Source organism: Calonectris borealis, chromosome 5 (assembly GCF_964195595.1).
Source record: "Calonectris borealis chromosome 5, bCalBor7.hap1.2, whole genome shotgun sequence".
Lineage (NCBI taxonomy): Eukaryota > Metazoa > Chordata > Aves > Procellariiformes > Procellariidae > Calonectris > Calonectris borealis.
Window position 1 is genome coordinate 46,665,886 of NC_134316.1, and position 9,948 is coordinate 46,675,833.

Below are 9,948 nucleotides of genomic sequence, written 5' to 3' on the forward strand. Positions count from 1 at the left end.
GCAGAGGAGTAAAGGCTCTCGCTGGTGTCGGAAAACGCCTCGTCCCTTCCTTACAGCACCGCTGCCGGGAGATAACCCCGTGAGGCTGCGGGACAAGGGCGCGCCGTAATCGGCATCTACGCTCACGGATCCGCCGCCACAGCTCCAGCCCTGGCGCTGCTGCTGCTGCTGCTGCTGCTGCTGCGCATCTCGCTCGCTTGGCCGATAAAGCTGAAAGTGAAGCGTAAAACTTTGAAGAGTAAAATGAAAAAGAAAGAACGAATCTCAGCAATTCATTTTACGTAAACATACGCGCACCTTTTTAGCATACGTACAACGAGAAGGCTTATACCATAAAAAAATTTGATTTTCCTTTTGCGTTAATTGAAATTGCGTAGCTGTGAATTCATGCCGTTAAATTATCTACCTCCAAACTACACAGCTATCGTTTGACCAGGGGTTTTGCGTGCGTTACGTGACTAGGAGCGGCGCCGAGACCGATGCTACCGAACGGCCAGGGAAAGGCGCCGTCGAAAGCGAGACAGAAATAAAGGACTTCAGAGCACTCTGCCAAAAGATCGGGAAAAAAACCCGTAACGTTCAGTTGCCTCTCTTTTGAAACGTTTAGAGCAACTACCCAACTGCTTAAGCACGCCTAATAAATTATACGCTACGGCTATTTGGCAGTTGCAGTTTAAACAACGCAAGTCAGTTTGGAAATCAGACAATTTTAACTTTCTTTTTAAAATCTCATTTACGATAGAAAAATCAGTGAGATAAGAGATCTCCCGTACGGTTTTACTTTTTTTTGAGGGGGGAGGGAGGGGAGGGCAGGCGGTGGGGAATATCAAATCCCCGGTGCTGCAATACATCAGGCTACCAAAAAGGACTGGCAGGTTTGCTAACGCTGTCGGCCGTACCCGAGCGTGCGGAGGAACGCGTCTTTACGATCTCTCGACCGTTACACCCGAGAACCAAAGATCAGCCGTACGTCGACTATCGGAAGACGTGCTGCGCTTGGGTCTGTGCAAGGAAATCGGCTTACCCCCCTTTTTTTTTTTTCCCAGAGAGAGTGAAAAGTCTCCTTGCGGATGACTTCTACTGCCGAGCACGTCATCTCCGAAGATCCATTCTGATGGGAAGTTCGTAAAAGGCGACTCCTTTGAACGAGAAACATTTCCATTCTGGAAAATCTCTTTCCAACCAAAGTCAAAATTACGCGCTGCAGGTTAAGGAAAAAGGACGCGATAGAAGCAGTAACTCACCAAAACCACGTCAGGACTCTCTGTCGCTAGTTACGAGGCTGCTACCGCTTCTCGGGAAAGCCTGGAAAACGCACCGAAGCGACGCCGATTTGTCCCGTGTTGTCCACGCCGCTTCTTTGACCTTGATTGCTTTTAGCACAGGTGCTAGCATCGCAGTAAGCTGTTCGAGTGCTCCTGTAAGGCATTTTAAACACTGACTGACTGACAAAGCATAAAGCTTTTATCGTGAAAACAAAGCCTGTTTCTCCCGAACGTCCCAACTCTTACAAACGGTTCCTTTCCTCTCCTAGTCCAACGTTATTTTCACAGCACCCTTTCCTAGCAAGCGCACAGAAACAGAAGACCGTGCTTGCAGGAAGAGAAAACAGACGGAGGGAAGCAAGCTTTGCATAGGCGTACCACGCTCCAGAACAGACCTCCTTTATTTTTAGTATTTGCGTTAAAATATTTCACGTTAAAAAAATCACATAGAAGGAGAGTTGCCACGTTCTTCGTGTTAACTGTAAAGTCCGTGCTACGAGCACCTTAGGAAAAACGCAGACACATATCACAGGCCTACCTTGTACTTGCAGACCACTACGGATCCTTTCCATCTGTCTCGTACTTTCACGGCAGTTGACGTTCTGCTGAGAGGAAAGGAAAAAAAAAAAACAAACAACGTTTAGCACGAAGCTTCCTTTGCTGCGAAGAGAACAACCGAGTGGAGGAGAAAGTCTTTTGCACCACCTTTGGTGCAGTTGTTGAGACAGGCCACTAGAGCTTCTGCACGTTTGAGACAACCGTGCCTTTTTTTTGGCTCATCGGCAGCTTTAGTTTCGCTAGAACTCACTTTCCTAGAGACGCGCAGGTGACGGGCACAGGTACCTACGTACGTTTTCTCGAGCCTAAGCAGAGCCGCGATTTCCTCACCCGATCCGTCCCAAGGGGAGTATTTTTGTTAAAGAGCACGGCAACCCGTCCGTCCTCGCAAACTCGCTGCGAAAGAGGAATCCTTTTTTCCAGGCCGTTTCTCCAAACAGTCGAGGTCTTTGAAAACCGCAGTTGCTTTCAAACGAGCCACTTGGAGCACGTTGCCAAACAACGCTCGGCAGTAAGACTTTGACGTGCTTGACGCACACAAATCTGGGGTAACTCGCTACTTGCTTCCTGTCGTCGTTGTTCTTCCTTCAGAAATTCTACTCGTAGCCAAGTTATTCGCTACCGGTTCAAGCGTTTACCTTCCAGCTATTACCAGCGCGTTTACACAGGCGAGGAACTAAATCGCTCTTCTAAAACTACCCGAGTGAAAATTACAGCCGCGAAAGAGGAGTGACAGAGAAGGAAAGGAGGGGCCAGGCAGCAAGAGAGCTCTGCAGGCTGCCACCAGTCAACGTCGCGCTCAAAAAAAAAAAAAAACAACCAAAAAAACCCCCCAAAAACCCCCAAAACACACAAACACAAAAAAACCCCACAAAAACCAACAACAAAACAGAACCTTGACGTTGTAGCTTTTTTTTCTTTTGGAGCTCGTCCCTGTCTCAGCTGATCGTCTCGTCAGAGCACGAAGTGCAGATGATCCGTATCCCGATGACATCTGCACGCGATGAACACGTGTTCAGAAATAGTCCAGATCTGTAAGACTGGTGTCATTTGCGTGGTTTTAATAATCGTAACTCCGCTTTATCGACCGATGCATTTGTGAGGAAACTAAGTAGCTTTTAAACGTAGCCTCTCCTTGGGGAGAAAAACGCGTTAGGGAGTGGAAAAAAGGATGATTCAGAGCTCCCAACCGTGACGGAGCAGCGGGGAAATTCACGAAAGCGAAGACCAACAGCAGCAACGTGAAGCGACATTTGGCTTTAATTCTGATCACGTACTTAAGCGGCTCTCCAAGTCTATGCCTCGAGCCTATGAACAACTAGCCCTTTTTTGGAAGGACCAACTTTTGTTGGAAGACTCCACTGAACAGAGCGTGGATTGAGCCACAGGACAACGTGCCGTCAACACTCTCAGGAAAAAAAAATCAAGTAAAAATCAAGTTGAAATATCAGCTTCCGTCGTGTCTCATTCATTACGTTTCTAGTGGTACCTGGGTGCTCCAAAATTCACTCTCCTGACACCACGTAGTACTACAAATTGAGTTACGCCTATAAAAATAAAAGGCTATTTCCAACCTGCCCATAAAATCAGTATGAACAAAGAAACACTTGACCCTAAAGAAGGTCACAGGCAGCTCTTAATTTTTCGTAGATGAAAGCTCATTCTTTTCCCTGAAAGGAAAACGCTCGTAACTACCCAGGGACCGATTCGGGAACGAGGCACGCACGCTCTGTTCACGGCAACTGTTCGTCAGCTTTTCTGCACCGGCAGCAAATTTGCCTTTTCCCTGGGTTTGACGCGGAGCACCTGCAGCGTCCTTGAACGCGCCAATGTTTCTCCCCGCTCCCCCGGCCCCCCACGTGCCATTACCTGAGCAGCAAGCGGCGTCAACCGCGCAGGATTTTCTTCACGTGACGCAGAAGGCGACGCTGGGAAAAGAGGACGCACAAAATGAACCTGTTTGTCACACCCAGCCAACGGTGAAAACCCAGGGAAGGATTCTGCCGTGCGGGGCCGGGCCGTGCACCCCGGGAGCTCCAGCCGGCCGGTTTCGCTCCCCTTTGCCGGGTACCGGGGAGACACCGCCGCCTCGTGCTGCCGCCTGCCCCCCGGGGAGAGCCGGGGGACCCCCACCTCACTTCAGCCCTCGGGAACGGGTCCGGGAGAGACCCTCCACGCAGAGAGAGCGGATCCACGCGTGGCGTGGATTTAATCCCCGAGGGAAGAGGCCGGGCTCCCCGCTGGCAGAAGGACAACTCGCCTCCCTGCCGCTCGGAGCGCCTCGCCGGGGACAGCCCTGCCTGCGCCTGGCTGCTCTTCAGCCGTGCTGGGAGTGCAGTCTGGCCGACGGATGCTCCGGCAAACAGACACTGCAGCGAATCGCAGCTCCCGCTCGTTACAGCTGCCGGTAATTTTGCCTCTGGCTAAGGCATGCCCCAGACAGCGGACACCCCGTCTCGTTCCAGCTCCTGCTTGCTACGGTTCTGGCTAATCGAAGCTCCAGCTCCGCACCGTTGATTTCAGCTCCTTCTCCTCACGAGCTCCAGCTATTTGCAACAGCCTGGGTTTTTGACAAGGTCGTAAACCAATCGCCGTCAAAACTCGACTGTTAGGATTAAATATCATAGTTGGACATTGTACAAACATTAATGAGTTTGTACGACTAACCAGTTAATAACTATTCGAAGCAGTCGACAAGCAAGAGCTGGACTCAAAGAGGGCGTGCGGGGTCTGAAAAGCAGAGACCACCTCTTCCCCCCAGAGACCACCGCAGACGTTGAGTTGGGCCTGATGCGTGCCGGCCTCCCGCACTTCGGGGTCCAGCAGGACCAGACCCCCACCCCCGGGGAGGGTCCACGCACCCTGCCCACCCCCTGCTTTCCCCTGCAGCCCCCAATGCCCGCCCACCCTCCGCACAAACGGCCAAACCGGCTTCTGCTTTGGGCCCCCAAACCAGCTCACTTAGCGCCCATTTCTGAGCCCAAAACCCCAGCTGCTGCGCCTCTTCTCAAGTCCCAAAGGTGCCCCCGGGGAGGGCAAGCGCTTGCGTGATGCTTCGGGCAGAAACGGGGCTGAAAGGTCCGATCCCGGTGCCGGGGGAGCAGAGGCGAGCTGGCTGGGACCAGCTTTTGCTCCTGGAACAACCCCAAGTCCCTGCTCCGAGGTCTTCCCCTTGGGGCCCTGGGGTGGACCTGTCCCTCCCCTTCAAATGCCGCAGGAGTTTCGGGGGCAGAAGGCCGTTTCTAAGCCCTCTCTCCAGCAGCTCCTCCCTCGACTCGGCCCGCGAGGCCCCCAGTCTGCCTGCAAGGAGGGCTGGGGGGTCCCCAGCCCCACGGGGCGACAGCAGGGACTCGCAGGGAGGGTCTGTTTGCACACAGCGCCCCTTCCTTCCTTCCTTCCTTCCTTCCGCCCGCCCGCCCGCCCGCGCCCCCTCCCCGGCCCCACTGCGCGGCCCCCCTAGGGCACGCAGCCGCCCCCCCCCCCCCAACTCCCCACTCCCCAGATGCTCACAGCCCCTCCCCCGCCTAGAGCCCCCCCAGCCCCCGTCCCCGGAGCCTGCCGAACCGCCCCCCCCCCCCCCCGCCACAGCCCCACTCCTCGGCTCCCCGGGCCCGCGGCTCCTCACACTCACGCTGCGCCGCCGCCTCGGTGCAGAGCCCGCCGCGCGCCCCGTTGAAATACGGTCCGCAGCCAATCAGCGCGCGGCTCCGCCGGACCGCCCGCGCGAGGCACGCCGGGAGTTGTAGTCCCCGCCCCGGGACCGCGCATGCGCACCGCGCCCCGGGACCGCGCATGCGCACCGCGCCCCGGGACCGCGCATGCGCACCGCGCCCCGGGACCGCGCATGCGCACCGCGCCCCGGGACCGCGCATGCGCACCGCGCCCCGGGACCGCGCATGCGCACGGCTCGCAGCCCCGTCCGCAGCGTTTGCAAGCACTTCCCAGCCCCAGGACCCCCGGAGCTCACAGCACTCGACCACACCATTTTCCAGCCCCCTGGGAGCCCCACTCTCACGTCCCGCCAGGACCCACAGCCCCACTTCCCAGCTCCTTGGGGGACCTTGATCTCGATGGTCCGGGAGTCCTCCAGGGGTACTCTCTAGGCCGGACTTTGCGCTCTATGGTCCGGCAGTCCTCCAGCGGTACTCTCTAGGCCGGATTTTGCTCTCTATGGTCCGGGAGTCCTCCAGGGGTACTCTCTAGGCCGGACTTTGCTCTCTATGGTCCGGCAGTCCTCCAGGGGTACTCTCTAGGCCGGACTTTGCGCTCTATGGTCCGGCAGTCCTCCAGCGGTACTCTCTAGGCCGGATTTTGCGCTCTATGGTCCGGCAGTCCTCCGGGGTACTCTCTAGGCCAGACTTTGCGCTCTATGGTCCGGGAGTCCTCCAGGGGTACTCTCTAGGCCGGACTTTGCTCTCTATGGTCCAGCAGTCCTCCAGGGGTACTCTCTAGGCCGGACTTTGCGCTCTATGGTCCGGCAGTCCTCCAGCGGTACTCTCTAGGCCGGATTTTGCGCTCTATGGTCCGGCAGTCCTCCGGGGTACTCTCTAGGCCAGACTTTGCGCTCTATGGTCCGGCAGTCCTCCGGGGTACTCTCTAGGCCGGACTTTGCTCTCTATGGTCCGGAAGTTCCCCAGGTGCACTCTCCGGTCCCCACGACCGTCTCGATGGTCCAGAAGTCCTCCAGGGGTACTCTCGAGGCCGGACATTTTCCTCTATGGTGCGGAAGTCTCCCCGGTACATTCTACGCGCCTGGGCCTCCGTCTCTATGGTCCGGAAGTCCTCCAGGTGTACTCTCTGGCCCGGAAGACCGCCATCTCTATGGTCCGGGAGTCCTCCAGCTGTACTCTCTGGCCTGGGCTGCTCTCGTCTCTATGGTCCGGAAGTCCTCCAGCCCCTCTCCCCGCCCCCCTAGGGCTCACAGCCCCCCCCCAGCCCCGCTCCCCGGCCCCCCCGGGATGCACAGCCCCACTCCTCGGCCCCCTCGGGGGTCCGCAGCCCCCCCACTCCCCCTCCCCAGATGCTCACAGGGGGAAAGGAACGGCTCGGCCTCAAGCTCTGCGGGCTGCCTGTGGCCCCTGCAGAGCCCACGATCCTCGGCAGCCCACACGCGGGGCGAAGCTCACAGCCCGAGAAGGAGTCACGGGGGGCCGCCGCTCCTGCCACAACCCTCCTTCCCAGCCTGCTGCTGGAGCACAAGGCACTTGAAAGCAGCAGGAAAGAACAAGGAGGGCCTCGCAAGATGGCAGGAATAACGCGGGGAGCCTAAAGCGTTTAGCCAGGCAGGGCTTGCCACTCACCTTGTGCCGGGGTTGAATCCCAGCCGGCAACTCAGCACCACACAACCGCTCCCTCGCTGCCCCCTCAGCGGGAGGGGGGAGAGAATTGGAAGGGCAAAAGTGAAAAAACTCCACTTGTGAGGGAAAGGGGGGGGGAAAAAACCCCAAACAACAGAGAGAAAAACCCCAGACAGACAAGCGGTACAAACGAAAACAAGGGCTCGCCGCCAACCGCCCGATGCCCAGCCAGCCGCAGCCCAGCAGCGGCCCCCCCGCCAACCGCCCCCCGAGTTTTATTTCCTGACGTCACAGGGCCTGGAACACCCCCTGGGTCCGCCGGGGGCAGCTCTCCCAGCGGTGCCCCCTCCCAGGCCCTCGCGCACCCCCAGCCCGCTCGCCGGCAGGGCGGGGCGAGGAGCAGCACAGCCCCCAGCGCCGCGCAAGCGCTGCGCAGCGGGAACTCACGCAGCCCCGCGTCACCCACGCCGTTCTCAGCACAAACCCAAAACGCAGGAGGAGGGCGAGCGGGGTGGGAGTGGGGGGCGGGGGAGGGGGAGGGGGGTGCCAGAGTTTGGGCGGGGGGCAACGGGCAGGTTGGCGGGGCAGGCAGCACCCCAGGGGTCCGGGCCCCTCAAATGGCCGGTGTTTCACCCCAAAGCTTCCCCAAATCGGGGGGTGTTTTGTTTTTCCATAATATCAAAACCGGGGTTTTTTCCTTTTCCAAAATATTCCGCTTGGAGGTTTTCCAACGCTTTTTCACAACAAAAATTGGCGATTTTTGCTTTTTCGTTTTGTGCATGAAAACGGGGGTTGTTTTGCTTTCCGGCTGCCCAAATCCTGGTGGATTTGGCTTTCCCGGGAGCTCCAAGTTGGGTATTTTTCCCCCCAAATTGCGGGTTTTCTCTTTCCCCACCCCTTGCAGGCCCCGAATCAGGGGGTTTGTGGTGTTTTTAGGCCACGGCGGCAGGTCCCGCTCTGCGTGCGCAGCCCTGCAGGGGAAAGTCCCTGTTGGGGGAACTGGCCCCCAATCAGGATGGGAAAAGGCGGAAAAGGAGAACAGGGAAGAGGCAGCTTTTGAAAGCGCTTTTGGATCTTCAATAGAGAGGGGTTTCGGGGGGGGCGTGGGGGGGTGAAGAGTTTTTAAATCCTTTCTGTAAACAGGGTTTCTTTGCATTTTAAAAACCTTCTCTATCATAGACGTTTACGCTTAACGTATTTACACATACCTCTACACATATATTTAGTGAATATATTTGTTTCACTTATACCCCCCCATTTCCCCCTTATTCTATATCATACCTGCTCAGGCTATACATCTGTCGACTTACCTATTTTGACACTTAAACGTCTTTATAGACTTCTCTATTTACACTTACATCTATTTACACCCATCTCTTTATAGACTTAGATTTTAGACTTAGACATCTATTTACACTTACAGATCATCTCTTAGATTACGTATAATGCCTATTTAGGCTCTCTGCGTAACACGTAGTAAGTGTAGACAGCGGTATCTATTCAGACTTTTTTCTATTTTCAATTCCTTCATACATAAAATATATCATCCTTTTTGCATTTGGAAGTGCTTTCTTTTTTAATTTATATAGACGTGAGTTATTTTTGTATTTTAAAACCCTATATACGTCTTTCGAATTTTTTTCTACTCTAAAATCCTTTATATAATAGGGCAGATATAGGTTCTTATGTTGCAATCCTTTTATACGTATAAAGGAATATTATTTTCCAATATATAGAACGAGGAGAGATTTTTCTCTATTTCGAGGCCTCACAGATAGATTTACAGTTTTTAAAAATTTTTGAACCCCCCCAAGGAATTATCAGGCACTTTTGGGCTGTGACCCCCTTTTTGGGGGGGACCCCCCCCATGACCCCCCATTCCCCACTCACCTGCTCCTCCACGGCATCATCAGCCCGCCGGTGATGTTGCGGTGCCCCAAATGACATCATCACCCCTCCAGGCCCCCAACCCCCCCTTTTTATTCAGCCCCCAAAAAGGCACAACAGGAGGGAAACGGCCCCAACCGGCGGCTCGTTACGTTAATAATGCCATTGACGTACGTACGCACGCGCCCCCGCCAAAAAGGGGGGCTCTGCTAGAAAGATAAAGGAGGGGCGGCCCCCCCAAACGCTTGCAGCCCCCCCCAGGCCCCGTCCCGCAGGCTGGCAGCCGGCCCCTTACCCTCAGCACGCCCAACGACCGGCAGGCAAACCCGGGCCGGGGGTCTCTCCTGAGCACCACGGGACGCTCACAGCGAGGCACCTGAAAAACAAAAATCCCAACGGATATTTCAGCACGTTAAAAAAAACAGCACCGAAGGCAGCAGAGGAATTCGGTCAGGGCAAGGGAGAGGGCAGCAGTCGAGCTAAAGGAGGGTGCCGGGCAAACGGCTCAGCTCGAAATACAACGCGGCCTTTAAAAGCTCGAGCGATCCGAACGCTTAAAATCCGCGTGAGGACTAACTGACGCGATTCTGAACGCGTCCTTCGCAGAGGAGTAAAGGCTCTCGCTGGTGTCGGAAAACGCCTCGTCCCTTCCTTACAGCACCGCTGCCGGGAGATAACCCCGTGAGGCTGCGGGACAAGGGCGCGCCGTAATCGGCATCTACGCTCACGGATCCGCCGCCACAGCTCCAGCCCTGGCGCTGCTGCTGCTGCTGCTGCTGCTGCTGCGCATCTCGCTCGCTTGGCCGATAAAGCTGAAAGTGAAGCGTAAAACTTTGAAGAGTAAAATGAAAAAGAAAGAACGAATCTCAGCAATTCATTTTACGTAAACATACGCGCACCTTTTTAGCATACGTACAACGAGAAGGCTTATACCATAAAAA

General features: G+C 55.6%; 1 long non-coding RNA gene across 1 annotated transcript; it reads right to left on the bottom strand.

Annotated features, from left to right (window-relative positions):
* Positions 1–496: 496 nt before the first annotated feature.
* Positions 497–3,188, bottom strand: LOC142083130 (uncharacterized). Its single transcript, XR_012673972.1, has 4 exons — positions 1,804–3,188; positions 1,245–1,418; positions 900–1,139; positions 497–546 (listed from the first exon to the last, which is right to left on the bottom strand). It is a non-coding gene; the product is annotated as an uncharacterized LOC142083130 (long non-coding RNA).
* Positions 3,189–9,948: the final 6,760 nt, after the last annotated feature.